The following is a 17,923-nucleotide window of genomic DNA, read 5'->3' on the forward strand; positions in this document are numbered from 1 at the left end:
CAATTGGTGCCAGTGAAAAGGAAGACAATTAGAAGGTAGCCTTATTTCTGAGAATAGCATGTTCTAATGCACTTGATGTGTTTGACAGTTTGCAGTTAATTGAGGCAGAGGGGGCCAATATGAAACAATTGTTGCAAAAATTTGAGACGTACTATATTCCAGGTACAAATGAAATATATGAGAGGTGTTTTTACCTCAGGGTACAAAAAGAAAGTGAAACTATTGAAGAGTTTGTGAGTGAGCTAAGTCTGAAAAGCTAATTTTGGAAGGCTGATTTAGGGTTGCCAACTTGGTAATATTTAAAAACTGGACACTCCAGCAGGAGTGCCATAACCTCCCCTCCCCCAACTCTTTCCCTGAGGCCCCCCCACTCTGCCTATCGCCCAAATCCCAGTCCCTGCACCACCTCTTCCCTTGAAGTCCCACCCTTTCCACACAAGGCCCCACCCCATCCACTCCTCTTTACCCCTCTGCCCTGTTGCTCACTGCTTTTCCCCTTCCACCATGGTCAAAAGGGACTTGCCTGCAGAGTTAGGGTTGGGAGCTGCAGCCACCTACACAGGTAGGAAGCAGCTCCGGCTGAGTAGAAACTGGCACGTGTGATCACCTGGTGCCTCCCCAGCCCAGAGTAACCGGACATTGGGTGCCCGGTCAGTAGATCTGACCAGACACTATAATTTCCCCTTTTCAACCAGACTTTCCCGTCGAAAACTGGGCACCTGGCCACCCTAGGCTGAGTACCTATCAAGGTATGTCTACACACCACAACTCAGATCAACAGACTCAGGATAGTAGGGCACATGCTAGTGCTCTGAAAAAACGTTATATAGACAACCACTTTGTGGTTTGGGCTCTGAACTCCACCTCCTTCCTTAAACTAGACTTAGATTTGGGATTCTAACTTCTGGCACATAGGTTTCTTTCACTGACATATCTTCCTTCTCTCTTCCCCTTCAAGTAGCTGCAGTGAAAGTGCCTGCCTGAAACTTGCCTTGTTTTGGTACGACTGTGTTTCATTAGCAATAAACAATGTTGTAGGCAGACAGAGTTGTATGGAAGAGATCTTTATTCTACATTCATAAAGTCCATTGTTTGTTCAATGGAAATCTGGCCACCAGTTTGCTTGCATTCCATCCTGAGCTCCTAGTGTCACACCAAAGTAGGTTTTTTCTGAAACCTGAGCCTCTATCTTTGTTCCTGCTCATCATACAACAGACAGCAGTGAGTGCAGCATGTAGTCTTACACAAGGTTGGAAGTTGTGAAGAACATTTAATTATCTGAAGATCATGAGAGACACTGAATAAGTTCGGATAATCAAGGGAATTTTCACTGAATGGCAATAAATAGATGTTGAGAGACATGATCCTTTTTTGGGATAAGAATAGTTATTTAAGGTTGCGATATAATCAAATTATCTTATTATTTAGTAGATGTATAGCTACGCCTCCAAGTTAACATATACTAATTCAAAACCTTAGATAGCTGGCTGACAGCTAGTGTTACATGAATAAAAGAGAAAGTCATTGTCTGTAAGCACTATAATATTAATTATTTTTGAATTTCCTACAGTGTGCATGGAACCTCACAGATCAAATACTGACATGAGTCCTGCCCCAAAGAGCATATAAACTAAAACTTACATGACACAACAAGGGAGGGACCTAAACAGTTGAGAGAGAAGTGAGGAAATACAGTAGTGAGATACGTATCTTGATGATTCCTTGTTTCGTTACCCGTGAACTCTTTCATCTGTCACACACAGGATGACAGAACTGAAATTTATGGAGGGAGTTGAATGTGGTGAAGAGGATGGCATTCCAAATGTAAGGGAAGCATGGAAAGTAGGCAGGGGAGATATAAGAAGATACACTAGCGCAGCGTTTCTCAAATACAGCTACTAGGGGCTTTTCATGCAGCCATGACAGCCTCCTAGGCAGACATGGTGGGAGGGAGCAAAGCATTGACCCCTCCCCCTCTTTCCCTGTTGCTCCTGGGTATGCTGTCCTGCACTGCCTCTGGAGTCAGGTGGGGCACAAGCAGGGGCAAGGTGAGTTCTCGACTCAACTTGGCGGGAGGGACAGTGCGGTTCAGGCTTCAGCCCTGGGGTGATTGGATACCTACCCTTGGCCCTGGCCACACGGCAGCACTGGGCTCTCACCCCCAGCCCTGGTCACACAGTGGCAGCAGGCTCTGACCCTTGGTCCGGCTGCGTGCTCCAACCCCTGGCTCCAGCTGCACAGTGGTGGGGCTCACCATCCTCCTCACCATCACCTCCGGTCCCCGCTGCCTCCCCTGGCCCCACATCCATCTCCCCATTGCCCCTGCTGCCTCCCTCCCACCCACCCAGCATCCAGGGCTTAGTTTGTCCTGGGGCTTGCTGAGAAAAATGATATTAATAAACCTGCAAATATTATTTTTCACAGCAGACTTATTAGCTAGGTAGGAGGCTGTGAAAAATTATTCTTGTATGTTTGTTAATATCATTTATCACTTTTCACACTCTCCCAGGTAGCTACTAAATGTGCTGCAAAAAGTGATATTAACGAACTACAAATATCACTTTTCACAGCATTATTTTTATTACTGAGTCTGCAAAAAAACACACCAAAAAACCCTTACAAAAATTAATTACAATTATTTGGATGTGTATATGTGCATATTTATTTATTTTTCCTAAAGTTAATTAAGTATTTTAGGAAAAAGTTTCAGTATGGCCACCAGCAAGAGTTGGTGGCTGCATTCTGAGACCATCAAAAAATGTGTTGTGAGGACCCCTGAACTAGAGGGGTGTGCACTTTGTTGCTTCTGTAGGCTAAGTGTATTGCAGGGGGGCATGGATCAGCGTTCACGTTGCACTCCCTGTCAGTACTTGGCCTGGGGAAGCTAATGATCCAACCAGCGGACCAAATTAGGTGATGAATCCTGGTCACGTGCCACCTGAGGCACATTGCACGTACGCTAAGAAGTGTATTGCACACGTCAGGGGCTCGTTTCCCTCCATTTCCCTGCACAAGCTCCCTGTATGCCACTATCCCATCCTGCTCTATTTCAGGGACTCCCTACAACCCCCTCCCAGCCCTCATATTAGAGGCTTTGTATGTCCTCCCTATACTTCACTCTGCTACATGCCAGACGCTTTGTGCCCACCATGCCCCAAGCCTCTCTTTTCTCTCATATCATGATTTTCCATTCTCCCCCATCAATGATTCTGTGTGACCCCTCCTTCCTCCCCATACTCCCATTCCCCTCTTCCCTCAGTGCCAGGAACTCTGTATGCCCCCCATTTCCCCTTCTGCCATATGCCAGGGGCTCAGTGTGTCTTGCTACTTCACTGCCGCCTCCATTTTCTTTTGTTTTTTGTTTGGGAGGGAGTCTCTCAGGGTGTGAGTATTTTAAACTCTATTGAATGATGGGCAGAGCTGAGATGGGGTTGTTGTTATGCTGGAAGGTATTAATAGCTGTCATCCACCAATTCTTTGATATATAGACCATTACAGAGATGGCTGAAGCTGGTAGCATTGCCCATCAGATGTCCAGGGCTCTGTCATCTCCTCCTTTCCCGCTTTATTTTTTAACTTTTTTTTTCACTATTAGCAGTGGGGTTCTACTCATTGTTGCCTGGAACATTACCTGACATTTTAGAATTGGTTGGATGTGGCACTCAAAAGTGATCATGTTACAGACAGACAGAAATGTCACTGAGTTGAGTCTCAGTCATTGCTTTGCATGGTCAAAAAAGGGGGTACTGAGGCTGACATCAAATCAGTGGTAGGATAGGATGGAATATTAAAGGAGACTAAGTCAGAAGCATTAGCAAGAGCTGTGTAGTATAAGCTTTTGAAGGCAAGGACAAGAAATTTTGAATTTGTTTAGCAGTTGAAGAAGGTGATGGGAGTCAAATTCTCCCTCTCCCCTAGCCAGTTGAAATAGGGAGATTATTTCCAGCAGAACTTGAACTTGATTTTTCACATGGTATCAATGGATCAAACTTTAGTACAGGTTTTGAAAGCCTTAGCCAGAGGAATTGACCTACGAACAATACACCCATATAAACAATTAGAGAGAACACCAGTGAGGGCTAGTGGAAAGCTGCAGAGCCATGGATGTTTCCCATAGTTTTCCCAAGGAGCAGCAATAGTCACAAGCACATAAACTCTCCCTCTTTCTCTGGTTACCCTGCTGGATTTGCTCTTATACAAACTTGTCATTAGTCCGACACATTTGTTGTGACATACATTACGAAGTCTCAGAGTAGCATCCGTGTTAGTCTGTATTCGCAAAAAGAAAAGGAGTACTTGTGGCACCTTAGAGACTAACAAATTTATTTGAGCATAAGCTTTCGTGAACTACAGCTCACTTCATCGGATGCATTTGGTGGAAAATACAGAGGGGAGATTAAGGCTTTTTCTAGAATCTGAAATAATCAGTGTCAAGACTTAATTGGCTGGGTTCTGCTGACACCTAGTGCCAGAGCTATAGTTTAGCAAAATGACACAAGATAAGATTTTGCCATTGTAATATCTTATATCCCAAATGACTATCCATGCAGTGCTTTGAGTCAAATTAGTTATCATTACTCCACTTAAAGAGGTATATATTATCTATAATTTTTATGGAATTAAATAAAGGTCAAAAACTGTGATGACTCCTGATGTACTTGCTATTCTTTCATTAGTAAATTACTCCAGCATAGGAGTTCATTTTACAGGAGAACAGCAACACAAGTGAAATTAATTTTATGGCTAGAAATAAACAACCTATGAAAGGCTAATGTTGAAAAACCTTAGCCTTTTTACACAGAGAGAACAGAAGGCATGATCTGAGTACAAGGAGATAGAAATCCTTCTGTAGTACTCTTGGCTCTGGTACTTATTCTCCATGTGATTTTGGACAAGTTACTTAACTTCTCTGCCTTGGTTTCTCCATTTCTCAACTGGAAATAAGATACCTAATTTCCTCATTAGGTGCTGTGAGATTTATTTGTACAACACTCTGAAGGATGAAGAGCTAAGCACTATGAATAATAAAACGTTAATTTCAAAAATTAGTATTAGTAAAGTTAATGTTATCTTTAAAATGGTGTTAAAATGTTAATTACTCCAAATGGGAACATGTGACAAATTGTAACAAATAATAAGTTGTATCAACTGCAAACAGAACACTGAGTTTGATTTAAACTTTGGAATTTGCTGTAAACAGCTTAAAGCAGAGTTTTCTAAAAACAACTCAAACTCCATGACAGGGAACTACTTCTTGGAAGCCTTCCATTTAGTCATAAAAATAGCATTCAGAGCAAGAAATGTTTTGGACACATGATACTGAATCCTAATAGCCTTCCAGCAAGCAGGGAGTTAGTTTCTCCATGAAGCCCGAATCTAGCAATGAGTTCTGCAGAGGTTCACCCACATGGAGCTCATTGCCATAGAGGTCACTCTGGTACTTTAGGTGCAAGGGAGAGCTGGGGACTGAAGAAGCCATCAGCGTCTCATAAGGAACACTGGAAACTATTAAAACCCAACAACTCCTTGTGGTAGGGGAGTGTGTGAACTCTGAGAAGGCAGGATGTTACCCTAATTTGTTATAGGGCAGGGGAATAAGCTAGGCAGGATGGTTTCTGTTTTCATTTTGCTTGCTGCAATCATTGCAATTTAATAAAATCAAGGATGAAAACGTTGAGAAAGACCAAAACATTGTTTTTTGTTGTTGCTTAGACTAGCTGATCCACCCTTCCATTTTACAATTAAACACAGCTGACATCTGATTTTTTTAAGTCTTAAACAAAATTACAGAATCTCTACCTGACCCTTCCTTCCAATTTCAAACATAGTCACAATCCAGACGTCAGTCCCACATGTGCTAGACATAGTAGGTATTCATTGATCATTTTTATTATTGTCCATTTGAATTCTTGACCCACTCCTTCTAACTGGATACTGGTGAAGAGAAAATAAAATAACTGAATATAAATTAGGAGATATTTAGACAAATGGGAATGTTATATAGAGGTAACTAAATCTTTAACAGCTGCTGAGATCACTGATTCTGTCCAGTATGAACACACAAATCCACATGAGAATGGGTGTGCCAGTGATTCAAGCTATTTTATTTTAAGGAGTTAATCTCACAGTATATTGACAATGCACCAGTCCTTCAATCTGCATCTAAGACAGCAGTATTGCTGCTAGATAACATTTGTTGTGAATATTTACTGAGGTTTTATACATGATCAATCTACACATTCCAAATCCATAACATATATACTCTGATTTTAAAAAGGAACTGTCAAGATTTATAGCCCTAGAAAGTTATTTACCTTCACATTTGTACGATGCTGGAAACCCTGAGGAGTCCCTATTATCCATTATTGTTTTTTTTAAATTGTCTTTCACAAGCCTCATGGGACTTTTCAGGACTAAAAACTATGGCCCTAACCTTGCAAAGGGATCTCAAATAGACCCTTATGTCCATTCTAGTAGCTGAAAGCCAGTGCTGTGTCATGGGTGTAATTCATACAGTCATGTGTAAAAGAGCCAAAAATGGGGGGCTCTTAATTCCATGTGCTGTGTTGTAGTGAGCAATGCCCCTGTTTGTATCTGCTTCCCCATTTTGTGCACAGTGGCCCCCTGTCTGGAGGCACAAACATCTCTTTGTTACCCCATGTAGCTGTTCCTCCCACCTTTTCTGATTCACTGTCATGTTACAATTGGCACAGACCCTTTGCGTCCCAGCAGTCTATCTGGTTCTCACTGGGCCCAGTGACGACTAAATCTGGTGATGCTCTAAGCAAAGAGAGCTCTCAACCATGTTGTAGCTGCTACCATCACTTCACACCGATTCAACCGACATTCTAGGCTTCAGAATGACACAGAGCAGCAGTCCTGGGAGATTTGTGTGGACGGTGAGATAGGGGTGTTTACTGCGATGAGGGGTTGTGTGTATTTTGGGTTGTTGTATATGCTGGTCATGTTGTATGTGGGTTGTGTTGATTTGCAACTGGGGATGTTGTGCTAGAAGTTTGTGTTGATTTGTGGGAGTGGCAATTGTGCACTTGGGTGGGTAGTTGGGCCAAGTAATTTACCATCCGTGCTGTTGCCCTCATACAACCGATGAAAATGTTACATGCAAATTAGCTGCAAAGTAAGGGTGATGTTTTGTTGAGTTACCTCTGGTATCACAATATTCTAGGGCCCTTGGCATGACATCAGTACATGCCTTAGTGTAGCTGTACCCTGCATAGGTGTAACTTGTAAAGTCAAAATGGCTGAGAATATAAAAACTGGACAGTAACAGACTGTGAATCCCAGTGATGACTGAACCTGATGATATTCTGAACAAAAAGTGCTCTCAACCATGCTTATAGCTGTTTCCATTGCTTCATACTGACTCTACAGATTTTAGACTTAGAGTGATACAAACAGTGACATTCCTGAAATCTCATTATATAGATGATTTTTATGGTGTTCAGCTGAAGCCAGTGAAACTCCTTTGCAGCATCAGGGCCTATGAATTAACTTTTGGCCTAATGCATAAACGGCTCCAGAACAGGGGTAAATTAATACTTGCCGTGTTCTCCATCCATAGCCCTTCTCCACTTTAAATACAGAGCTTATTCCTATTCTGAGCAGGAATAGTTTGTGGAGACAAGGGGATTGGAGGCTAGGGGTGCACGTGCACCAACATACAGACAAGTAACAGAGGAGTAGCCGTGTTAGTCTGGATCTGTAAAAGCAGCAAAGAATCCTGTGGCACCTTATAGACTAAAAGACGTATTGGAGTATAAGCTTTCGTGGGTGAATGTATCCGACGAAGTGGGCATTAGTCTGTTAGTTTATAAGGTGCCACAGGACTCTTTGCAGAACATACAGACAGTTGCCTCCACAGCTGAAACCCTCCCAATAGGTTATTTTGGGGAGTCAGATTTGATGTGTGAAATCACATCTACCCTTCCATTCCCCTTCCTGCATGTTATTTTTCTGACATGCACATATATAAGGCAATCAAAATTTGGCCCTTTATACATACAGGGATCAGATCCTTTGTCATCAAAATGCCACTGCCACTAGTGTGGAATGCAGAGGCCATTATAATGGCAATGATAGCACACAGCAGTTTTGGAGAGGATGTGAAGAAAGAAACCTTATCCTTTGGTAACTATTGGAGAGGGGGAATTTGACCAAGATATTTGGGTTAACACTGCACCTCTTAAGAAAAGAGCTAGGTGAGCTTTACTGAATGCAAGTGGTCAGGACTCAGGACTTTAGTATTAATTCAATGCCCCATGGCTGTATTAACACAGAGTTACGGCTGCCTGCTGATGTCTTATGTCTTTCCAAAATGTTGAATTCAGCAACAGTCCAATCCAAGAAAGCCAGGAAATTAAGAATTAAGGTATATGCCACCCCTGCAGTGCACCATAATAAACATACTTATCATTCATCGTAATAAGGGCCCAAGCCAACTCATATCAAAATTAATGACATTCTTTCCTAAAACCCTACACAACTAAATTAAAATGTGGAGGTTAATGGCATTACTGCACTGAGAGCACAATTCACATGAGTGCTCTGAAGAATATTTTAAAATTGCTGAAAACAAGTATTATTCAGGAGCTTGACTACAACTAGGGAAAAAATATTAATTGTTTTTGTCCCATTGTGCTGATTTCTTTTCATTTATTTTTTTACTTCTTATTAGCCCCTTAGTGCTGTGGGTTGATATAAGATCTGAATATTGACTCGTACTTACTGCCAGCATCTTTGGGCTAAAAAGTTAATAAAAGAGCCCAAATAAGCTTTGCAAATTAGCTTTTTTAATGACAGGAAACTAATGCTTAATTAGCTCAGAATGGGATAAATGACATGGGAGCTATATAGGAACATTTTTTGTGACCACTGACAAGCGATTTAAAAATTCAAAGGTAGTCATCTAGATTCAGTACACAACTTGGGAATGCAATCTAAAAGGTATATAAATATGATTCTGGAGTACCTCAGGAAAATAAATCACTGAAGATTGCAATCTTGAATGTCTGCAATGAAGAATTTAGCAATCCATTTAAACATAAGGAGAGCAAAGAAACTGGAATGCTCTGACCCAAAATTCTTGGGTTATCTTGTTTACTGTCATGTCTAGACTCCCTACATTTTTGTATGATTTGTTGATAGCAATATAGATAGCATGTTAGAGGCTTTTAGAATCTCGTAGAAATAACAGTTTTCTTGAAAAAAAAATATTGCTGCTGAACTGTGCTCCTCAAATACTGAAATCTCGGCATCATACACAGGTAGAAAGTGTACTGCAACAAACATTCAGCCTGACTTGTTGATTATCATTTTGCACGTACATAGCCTTTGATCCACAGGACTCAAAATACTTCTACAAATCTTAAAGGTGACACATTTTCTTATGGGTAAGAACCAGGGTGGATGGTGAAGTGACACATTAATTACAAGAGCCAACATTGCACAGGGCTGGCAACTGCACCACATGGTAGGATACACATTATTTCTTTGTAAAGAAAAAATGTATAGTCCTGGCTATTGCTTGCAGCAGATGGCACTGTCACACTACAGGGCAACTGTACCTGGATTACCCCTCTATGGTCCAGGTAGAGCACCCATTCTCAGGGCTCCTGGCTCCTCAGCTGTGACCTCTCTTGGGCAGAAACCTGTGTCTCTCTCCCTTCTGAGTGGGTTATTTCCAGATTGCATTGTTCCCTGCCTACACTGTGAATTCCCCAGCAAAGTCAGACTGCCTAAGCAGGCCTGCCTTGATTTTCTTTTCTGAGATGGTAAACAGTGTAGTTGCCACAGTTAAATTACCACCTAGCTCTTTCTAAGCAAGCACATTTATTCTTAAGGCAAAAGCATTGCAAAGAAAACATATTAAGAACAAAGAAGCTACATACATGCTAACAAGCTTACCAGCAGTCACCCCTTCTCCAACAAGGGCGCTGGTTAGCAATTAGGCCTTCAAACCCCACAAAAAGGTTTTCCCCGTGGTCACAAATTTATCACAGTTTCAGCTCAGAACAAGCACACTGATGAATCAGTGAGTCAGTCCCTTCATTATCCAGTTTGGATCTTTGAAGAGACTGTGAATAGTTAATCAGCCAGACAATAGGTTTCCCCTCAGGGCAAAGCTTTAAAAGGCTAAGTTCTTGCATAACTGCAGCAGGTGTATTTGCATACCCCTTTAAAAGAAGTTTTTACATACAATCTCACAATAATATATCAAAATTTGCATTTTTAATACAATGAACTCCTAAAATATTTAAACTTAATTCAAGAAGGTTTGTCCAGAATATTGTCATTTCTATCACAGGCACCATATATGTTAGCCAGTGAAGGGTCCTGGTTATGCTCCTTTTTGACACTCAGACACCATGACAATGAGCACAGAATACCTAGACATCTAGATATGGTAGAGTTCAGGGTGATGATGTGCTCTCCTTGTGCTCTCTCAAGTACTAAACTGGAATCTACCCTGCTGCTAGGGCCAATTCATACAATGCTGCCAAACCTGCAGGCCACAGAAAACCATCACCCCACCAGAGACTGTGTGTAAAACTTTATTCATCATGCTCCCATACTGCCTGGTGTAGAGTGCATATTGTTTGTGCATACTAATAGCTCCATAGTGATGAAAACTTGCACCTCCTGGAAAATCAGGACATCTCTCCATCCTTCACAGCTTGCAGGTTCCCCCTCCTACTGTTTAACAGAAAACCTCTATCTATTATTCCACTAACTCCTTCCAAAATACACAAGTCTTTTTCAAGTACTACTATATTTCCCTGGAGTGAACCATTCCCCCAGTGTGCATGACATAATAGTTTGGGAAAGGTGATGAACTGATCCAACTTTGATTCTTAGGTCTTGCTGCCAGGGCATGAAATTACAGGTTTTGTGGAGGTGTAGGCAGATTTATTTAAACCATCACTGCCTGATGCAGTACAAGGAGCAAAAGCCTCCTTAAATTCTCTTCTCCCATGCAGCACAGGATAGAATTTATCCGGCTGATGATAATTAACTACTTTTCTGTTTTTTCCACCAAATGCATCCGATGAAGTGAGCTGTAGCTCACGAAAGCTTATGCTCTAATAAATTTGTTAGTCTCTAAGGTGCCACAAGTACTCCTTTTCTTTTTACTTTTCTAAGCTGTCAAGAAAACAATTTAAAATTTATACAAGAATGATATTTAAGTATATGGTACATTTGAAAGTAACATTACATTTCTTAGCTGTGATGTTCCTGCTAATCATTGAAAATGGGGAGGCTATTGCTATGATCTCTCCTAGGACTTGTCTTTACATTTCCGTAAGGACTCTAATAACAAGCGAGGTACTGTGTTCCTACAGAATTTGCCTCTAAGAAATCGATCAGATTTTGTTACTCACAGGACCTTTTAATCAGTGCTGTAATACAGAACTTCCTCATCCTGGGTTCCAAGCTGTACTGTATAAGCTTATATATAAATATGCATCTCAATTAACTTGCTAGAAAGTTGTCTTTGTTATCAACGACTCTGTGATTAAAATTAATTGTTGCAGAAATTGTCTGGGTAATCATTCGTGATGGGAAATCTGCATGCAGTTGGAATACCTATATATATTCTTTTACAGTCTTCATGTTAATTAGGTTCAAGTTACTAGAAAAGTAAAGTTCCTGCACTGAATATAATTTATAATTGAAAACAACATAGTGGATTAAGAATGAGAACTGCATTTAATTTATTAAGTAAGCTCCAGTGTAGGACTTTCATAAAAGTCACATTACAGAAATAAACAATGCATTTGTCACTCTTGTTAATGAAGTCCACATTTTCAGCATAGTATTATTTTGTTTTTAAATAAATACTTTACATTAAATATTGACAGAAATGTACATTTGGCATACATAAGGGAATGGATGGCTACGAAGATTGGCAAGGGGATACAGAACTTTCATCTATAGGTTACTTGTTCAAATGGAAGCCCGGTTGGAATTGTTACCAGGTAATGCCTTACTAGTGACCCATGCAAAATCAATTCAGTGGTTCAGTCCAGTTTCCAATAGACAGGTGTCTATATTACAGAAAATACCACCATCATTAGCACCCTTGTTGTTACTCACACAGGAAAGGCCAAGGATTGAATGGGTACAGACTGAACTGTACTTTCATCTTTATGGGTAGTCACTTCAGGTCTGGGTGCTACCCAAACTGTGACTGTCATATGGATAAATAAGAATCAGGTCATGCCTCGTTTTCTAAGAGACCCAAACAAAGAAAGGACTTTTGGTATAAAAAGCTAAGATTGAACTGACAAAGCACCTTCATTTGGATTCAGCAAATGGACAGGACCTTCTGTCCAAGGGCGGTGTAGCCCCAATCCTTTCAGAAGGGTTGGAAGGGATACTGACCGACCAGGGCCCCATAAAGATGGGTGATTCCTGGTATACGTATTAGTAACCGTGAAGGAACTTTTAATGTTTACTCTGTGATGCTTTTGTCCTTCAAATAAATGTATTCTGCTGAGAAAGAGTTGTGTGGGAACTTGTAATGGCTGGCAATACACTGTTCATAGCCTCGAGGAGAAAGCAATACACAGGCACTGGCCGTTAGGCAAACTGGCTTGCTGGCATAGGTGCCGACTCCGTGGGTGCTCCGGGGCTGGAGCACCCACAGGGAAAAATTGATAGGTGCTCTGCACCTACCAGCAGCTGCTCTGCACCTACCGGCAGCTCCTGGACCTGCCCCCCCCCCAGCCCCAGCTCACCTCCGCTCTGCCTCCTCCCCTGAGCATGCCACCATGTCCTGCTTCTCCCCCCTCCCTCCCAGCGCTTGCGCCGCGGAACAGCTGTTTCGCAGGGCAAGCACTGGGAGGGAAGTGGGAGGAGGAGGAACGCGGCACGCTCGGGGAAGAGGCGGGGCCGGGGTAGGAATTTGGGGAGGGGTCCAATAGGGGCAGGAAGAGGGCGGAGTTGGGGCAAGGCCAGCGGAGCACAAGCACCCACCAGTGCCAAGGAAAGTTGGTGCCTGGGCTTGCTGGGGATATCACAGTATAAGGCAGAGAGCTGGTGCAGCCTTAAAAACCCGTGGTCAGAAGGGAGTAGGACAAGGGTTCTTATTCATAGACAAAAACAGCGAGGAGCTCGGTGGCACCTTAAAGGCTAACAGATTTATTTGGGCATTAGCTTTTGTGGGTAAAAAGCCCACTTCTTCAGATGCATGGAGTGAAAATTACAGATACAGGCATCAATATATATTGGCACATGAAGAGAAGGGAGTTGTACTCCCTACATCTGAATAAGTGGGCTTTTTACCCACGAAAGCTTATGCCCAAATAAATCTGTTAGTCTTTAAGGTGCCACCGGACTCCTCGTTATTTTTGTGGATACAGACTAACATGGCTACCCCTCTGATACTATTCATAGACAAGTGATGCTAGGAGTCCAGAGACCTGACTAGGCATTCCTGGAGTGGACTACAGAGGCGGAATACAGGTGCAGTTGCCTTGAAACTGTGACAGGTATCCTCCTTGGTAATCTTCACATTTAAAACAGGACAAGACAAAATAACAGAAAATGTACAAAATTCTGCTCTGACTTCCTAGGGTCCTAGGCTAGTTGATTTCATTTCTATGAAATGTAGTTCAGATGTTGGTAAAACATAATGCATGAAGCTGACATTTAAATGATAAAGGCTTATATGATTAATTCATTAGCAGGGTTTCTCAATATCTGTTTTATCACAGTCTTTTAAAACCAAAATGGGTCCAGAAAAAAACACCAAAAAAAAAAAAAAACCCTTGTAAAGCTGGCTTCAGTCATGGTCCTTGGAAGTACTAAGCTCTTACAGTTCTCATTGACTTCAATGGGAACTGGAAGTGCTCATTACCTCTCAGGATCACATCCTAACTTTTAGATGTAAATTATCCCAGATGCAGAGGGAGGTGAAACTCCCATTGTGAAATGATTCCTGTTATAACTTCCAACTTCTCAAAGCTCAAATATGGGACAAAGTAATCACCACAAGAAGGAAGCTCAATTATTAATACTTAACATTTACATAACTTGCTGCATTAATTCTCACAACAAATTAATTGGATTAATTATTCAATTAATTATTTAATGTTTGAAAAGGACTTTATCCAGAAACTCCTGAGTTTTAGTCCTGGATCTAACACTAACTCACTCTCTGACTTCAGGAAGTCACTTAAACTCACCCTGTCTTCGTTTCTCAAACTGTAAAATGGAGATAATCGCAGATTAACAACATAGGATCTTTAGTATAGTATTCTCAGAGACAACGAGATATAGGATATGTTGGCCAGGGAGTACAAGAGCTATTAGTCACAGGACAAAGACCACAAGGAAGACCTAAAAAAAGGTGGTTCAAGATGCTGAAGCGGGACATGAAGAAGGTAGGTATCAGGTTGGAAGATGCACTTGACAGGAACATTTGGAGATGAATAAGAAGAGCCGCCAACCCCAATTGATGGGACAAGGGAAGAAGAATTATTCTCTGTAAACTCTAGTCCACAATTTTACATTTCTGATGTAAATAATTTGTGATAGTAAAAGTGAAATAACATTTTAAAGTTATTCAATTCAGAGGCATGTTACCTGCCACAGATATGCAACTGTCATGTCATTTTCAAAGTAACAACCATCAGCCTTTACCATCAAGGCAAGCCTCAATGGAATTAAGTAGTGTGCACTGAGGACAGTCGATGGGCCCAGTCTTGCAGTCCTATCTCATGAGCAGTTCCATAAGTCTACTTATGTGATAGCAGGCTTATGTAATATGGGCACCTATTAATTTGAAATTAGAATGAGACCATTGTTTCACTTTTCATTGGGCACCAAAAACTGATGACTGCGGCCCTAGATTAGATTTGTGTCAGCAGCAAGGTGAGAAAGTTTGAATAGGCCTTTGACAATCACCTAAGCCATTCAGTTCTTTCTACTATGTGTTTTTGTTTTCAGCTGATATGCAGCAATGTAAATTATGGCCCCAATCTTCCAGTAAGACACAGGTAGACCTTTGTGCCCACATGGAGCTTCAGGGCATCGGGTGGGTGCATTTTGTTGCAGGATCTGGGCCACAGGGATTGATAAATTGACCACTGAAGTCAAATGGGAGCCCTTCCATTAATTTCAGTAGGTATTGGATCACTGCAGGATATTAGCTGAAAAGGAAAGTACATAGTAGCAAGGACTGAATTAATTAGATCATGAATTCTCAACCTGGGCATGAGGACAATCCTCCTGTTCATAATGCTAGGTGGAGGGAGATGCTGACTTTTTTCTGTTGTAACATGGGGTTATGGGAGTGAAAAGTTAAGAATTACTGGCTTAGACAGTTGGTAAAGGGCTATACAACTTCTTTTGAGTCATGGATTCAAATCCAGTCCAGGGCTATAGCAATCAGTATATGGTGCCCTATGAAAAATGAATGAATTTGTTTCAGTCCAGTACCTAGTGAATAGGTGCCCACATGAGTTAGGGCTGCAGGATTTGGCCCTGCAACGATACATACACACAGGCAGACTTGTGCTGCTTCTCTGGAATTGTTTTAGTTCGTGGAGGAGTTGTAATAATCCTCCCCGATGGAGTAGGATAGCATCATACAGAAAACATTCATAAGTTTAATACAATGATCCCCAGAGGTACTGCATGGGGTTGCAATATCTGTCACAATGCTAAACTGGGTGAGTTAGAAGGAAATGAGTCAAGTGACCAGGGAGGGACTGACACCAGCTACTTCTGCTGGGGAATCCAGGAAAAGAGAGAATGGTGGAGGCAATACTGTGGGCAGGTGCAGAACAAGGGGAGAGATGGACACTTTTGGTCCCTCATGAGTAGAACTTGGGTTGGGCTGGTATGCAGCATTCAGGGTTGGCAATTTCCTAAAAATTAGTTTAGGGCACTGATAAATATTGGCTTAAACCTAGTTTAAACTCAGAAAAATAATTGCATCAGTGTCCAGCAAGTATAGAACAAACCTTTTCCAATTTTGGATACTTTCCATTCAAAACTGAGGAATAGGCTGGGTCTGTCCACTACATCAAAGTTGCTTTTCTGCTACAGACTGCTGCATGGCCAAATGGACCTAGACTAACAAGTAGTCTGAAACTCTGCATGCTTCTGATTGCTTAATGCTTCAGGTCTACAATGCTTCATTGTTATCATTTTCATAAATCAAATGTTTTTTACTTCTGTTTATATAATACTGAAAACTGAAATATGAGTCATGACATGGGTAACTTCCTTGAGAAAATACCAAACCAAAATGTATAGACATTCCGATTTTCAGTATTATAATTACATATATTACTATTATGCCCAAGCCAATTTTACTTTTTATTTGTACAATCATAAATTAAGCTACTTTTTATTTGTACAACCCCCTAAATTAATAAAGCATGGAGAAGGACAAATATTGAAGATTCAGTACCCTTGCAAAGTGCAGCTCCTCTTTAGTGTCTTCTCCCCTGCTCTATCTGTATGATTATTGCACCAGGCTTTATAACACTGGCCCTACAGTGCCTTCCTCTTATGGCCCAGCTGGCTGGGGCTCATCAGCCACAGTCAGAGGCAGGCAAGAAGAGAGCTCTAAGAATCTATTGTCTTATGTAACCACAATTTGACTATGTAATTAAAACTAAGTGTAATGTGGTGTGTATTAATGAAACCGTTTTTAAAATAGAAAATGCCTTAAACTAGAATTAACTAGTTTTTCCTAGGGCTGTAAAAACCATGATTTTACCTGGTAAAAACCACCTCAGGTAAATACCATGGTATCCCTGGCAGCAGTACCATATAATAGCACCTCACTGGAACATTATCTTGTTCACCAAAATCTCAGCTTTCATGTTTTGAAAAAAGTAAGTCTTTAACTGTTTGTGAAGAAAATTCAAAAAACATGAAGCAATGGTAACTCTTGCAGAGATGTCCACATGAATCTGAAGAGCCCATAACAATAGCTCAGAGACATGTGAACTGCCCTTTCATCTCAGTGATGTTATTTCAGGTGTCCAGTGATGATAATTTAAATGTCCACACTGTTAATTATTTCATTTCTTAGGTAAGAACACAGAGAGACAATCACAGATCTGCACAATTTACTGCGATAGCTCATTTTGGTGCCACAAATAAGTGGCAAATGGGAGATGCCACCTTTTCTTTGTTAATCCCTCACCCTCCAATTGAGAAGGAGCAAAGCCCAAGGAGCCTAACATGACACTTGATTATACTTGAAGGGGAGCCAAACTCCAGGAGCCCAGTGGATCTTACAAAGCATACACAATTGTATTTTGAATATCCACACAATCTACTGTGAGCAGTGTCTCATTTTGGTGACTCATGGGACTGGAGTGTGGGGGCAGAGTTTGGAAGAGTATGGCTATCTATTCCCCCTTTAATACGAGTCCTGCCTGTGAGGCCACATTTATCTTTTTAAAATACTGACTGTAGCTTTTACTTGCATCCAGAAAACTCTGCCTCAGCTCTAAGCCTGCAGTGATTCTCATCTGCCAAACCAGTTCAGCTGCCATCTGTTTCACCATGTCTAGATTGTGGTAAGCCATGTACAGATCCTGGCAAATTCTTGGCCATTTCTCAGTCTAGTTCCTTGTCCCTCTCTCCCAACCTGTTCCCCTCCTTGCCTTGTCCCTCACCGAAGCACTGCATGGAGTCCCCATGATGCCCAGGGGCTTGCTGGGGCATGGAAAAGGACAAATACTGAAGACTCAGTACCCTTGCAAAGTGCAGCTCCTCTTTAGTATCTTCTCCCCTGCTCCACCTGTACGATTATTGCACCAGGCTTTATAACACTGGCCCTACAGTGTCTTCCTCTTCTCATGGCCCAGCTGGCTGGGGCTCCTCAGCCGCAGTCAGCGGCAGCCAAGGAGAGAGCCGGGCGTTCCTGCCTGTCAGC

Source organism: Dermochelys coriacea, chromosome 2 (assembly GCF_009764565.3).
Source record: "Dermochelys coriacea isolate rDerCor1 chromosome 2, rDerCor1.pri.v4, whole genome shotgun sequence".
Lineage (NCBI taxonomy): Eukaryota > Metazoa > Chordata > Testudines > Dermochelyidae > Dermochelys > Dermochelys coriacea.